The following is a 3497-nucleotide window of genomic DNA, read 5'->3' on the forward strand; positions in this document are numbered from 1 at the left end:
CCCCCCTATCCTTAAAAAAAACAATTTAGTTTTTAATTTTAATAATTTTAAATGATAATACAAAAAGTTTAAGTTACATACGTACATAGTTACTGACATAGTGGATACATAAGAGAGATTTTATGGTTTTGAGTTTATTAAAATTTTAGAGTTTAGACTTTAGTGTGAGGTTTGTTGCTGTTTTGATAGAATTATTTTCTTTAAATCTGGAACTGTATTGGACAGGACAACACGCATATTATCTTTGATATCCAATCGGTTTCGTGATTTTATTTTATATGTGACCATTGAAGAAAATCCAGACTCACAGAGATATGTAGTGGTGAATCAAAAATTGCACAGCTCGAGAATAAGGCTGCGTCAATGAACACCAAAATTCAATTACATTTTTGGTTTGAAAATCTTGATGCACCATTTCTCTCGATCTTATCAATTAATTCATCTTTTACCAGGTCTGAATCATCAATTGAATTTAAATCCACAACAAAAGGATTACATAACCATATGTCTGCTTTTGAATATGTAGAATTCAAATAATCGTTAAATGAATTTTCAAGTTTATCAAGATGTTCATAAATTTGTGTTTTTATGGAGCTGGACAAAAGAGTATTGTTTTTTGAAAGTTCGTGTTCAATTGTTGGAAAGTTTGCTAAATTATCAGACTGCAATCTTTTTTTTCATAGAGGAATTTTATTTACAAATGAACTTATTTTTTCGTCTGCGTTCATAATTGTAACTTATGGTCCTTGAATCGATGTAATAACTTCATTCAAATGACTAAAAATATATGACAAATAAGCCAATCCATGAATGAATTCAATATTATCGAAATGTTTGGAGAGTGAGCTTTGCCTTTCTATTAAAAAGTAAGAAATTTCTTCGCGAAGTTCATACAAACGTTTCATAACTTGTCCTCTGGAAAGCCAACGTATTTCTGTGTAGTAAAGAAGAACTTCATGTTCAGCTCCCATTTCTTGACAAAAACCCTTGAAAATTCGGTGATGTAAAGCTCTAGATTGCAATGTGGGCTTTTAATTTTGGCCTGTAACAACAACATGGTTTGCCACTTGCATAACGACTAGCTATAGTAGCAAAGGTTGCCACCACCTAGGGGAGGTGTCACACCTATCAGATATGATTACCGGACCATAGGTGGAATTTAATTTTAAGTTAATTAAAAGTATAATTTAAGTTAATATGTCGTTATATGTATAAATTACTATAATGCCTCGTGGTTTATAGAACACAATTATGACAATCAAAGTTGTATGTGGTTGATATGTAAAACATACCGTAGCCCGTGTCTAGATTAAGGAATAGGAATGAAATACACGCGAGTAATTAAGTTACTCGCGCAATAAAATAAATATTACAGTTGAAATTAAAAAGGAAATTTAATTTAATTGTTAAAAAAAAAAGAAAATTAAGTTAAACATGGACAAAATGCGAATGCATCAAAAACCATGTCTACAAATAAAGGCAATACAAATAAAATAAAATATTTAAACAAAAAAAATAAAATAATATTACAAACATCACGGACGGTATTGGAACACAACCGTTAATATTAATCGGAAATTAATGAAGAACCCCAGGAGCGGTCTGGACACTCGCTCCTTAGCGTTGGCTAGAAGAAAAGGGAAACACGTGCTCTCCACACATAAACAAAATTAAGTTAATTTACGATGAAATAAAATAATTAATAAAATATAGCTCATTACATATATATAATATAAAAAAAAAAAGGTTCCCGGTCTCCGAAAAGACCCATCCGATGGTCTGAACGCTTCGCCGAAAAGACCTGGCCGTTCGCCATTGGCGGCTCTATTCCATCATTGAAAAAAATGACGATAAACAAAAAATGTGTGCACCCTAGCACGGTCAATGACAAAAGAAAGAAAAGAGAAGAGTCAACACCGATCTAACGGCAATTTCAAATCGATAACGGCCATTCTTTTTGGAAGTAATCAATACTGATAAACAATTCGATTTTCATTTGTACAAATTTTTTTCTGTATGATATGATTTTCAAATGTATAAATTCATATTTAAATTCAATCGGACGTCCGCAAAATACAAATGTAATGACATTGAACTATAAAATAATTTTACATACAATGAGAAGATATACTCCAAGTCAATCCACGGATTCAACGATTCGACGCACAGTGGGGCAACGAGCTTCAAAAGTTGGCATTAAATCATGGAGCAAAAAAATATATTCCTAAAATTAATATTATTTTTATTTTTGTCCATCAGATATATAAAAAGTCATTTACATAATATTAACATAGGTATTTACTATATACTAAAATTCCAGCCCCTCATTACAGCTTCACCTGGAACAGATTATACGTTTTTTCTGCGTTAAAATTCCGATTTTTTATTACTGCAGTCTCCACACAATTTCATATCCGCTATGTTGTATTTCATTCTGCTAATATGTAATTTTGTCAGGGAGTTCCATAAATTCTTGAAATTTCATGAATTTGATTATAGGAATGATTCTTAGGAAGGCGTACTTTTAATATACAGAAATTTACTGAACAGGATCTTTATTTGCGGTATGCTGTGTATACAGTTATGCACCTAAAAATTCTGCTATCATTTTTGATTTCGAACACTGATCAAGTCCCTCAATATCTTACCTCTTACTCACAAATATTTTGTTCAAAATCTATGTATGAAACAGGGAAATGTTCAATGAATGCTATGGGACATTAGCCACTCAGAAATTTCAATCAAATACCAAAGTTTAGATTAATTTCAAACAATACGACAAAATTTAAAAACTATAATCGAATCATAATAATCATAGACCGTAATATTTATTTAAAAAACCATTATAAATTTTGTAATAATTTTGATTATAAGTAATGTTTCAATAAATAAACCATTACGTTATGATACTAAATTAAGTTCAGAAATATTCTTCGACTTAATATGTTATCAAAATCGTTTTTAGTTAAAATATAACTGCAAGCGCAACTCGTCAAGATTTTGTCTCGGATCTAGCGGAATAAATATGATTAGAAGTGTACATTTGTAGGTATCCGATAAAGACTAGTGATAGGCATTTTCGAATATTTTGAACTATCGAATAGTATTCAATAGTTTTTTAAAACTATCAAATAATCATTAGAATAGTTTTTATACAACTGAATAGTTTATTTTTAGCATAAACTATTCGAATGGGCTACCGAATGGTTTTAAAAAATATTCGATTAGTTCTACCTAAAATTTTTTATTAAGTATACTTAATTATAATAAGAAGATAATTATCGAATACTTATAAATAAATTATTATACAATTAATAATAGTAAAAATTAGTGATTGGCAATTTCAAATATTTTAAACTATCGTATAACTATTCGAATTATGTTTATACAAACAAATAATTTATTTTTAGCATTATCTATCGAATATTTTTACTATTCGAATATCTTTTAAATGACTATCGAATAGTTCGAATAGTGGACAACTATCGAATAGTTCG

Source organism: Daktulosphaira vitifoliae, unplaced genomic scaffold, assembly GCF_025091365.1.
Source record: "Daktulosphaira vitifoliae isolate Bord-2020 unplaced genomic scaffold, ASM2509136v1 Scaffold_4, whole genome shotgun sequence".
In the NCBI taxonomy this organism is placed as follows: Eukaryota; Metazoa; Arthropoda; class Insecta; order Hemiptera; family Phylloxeridae; genus Daktulosphaira; species Daktulosphaira vitifoliae.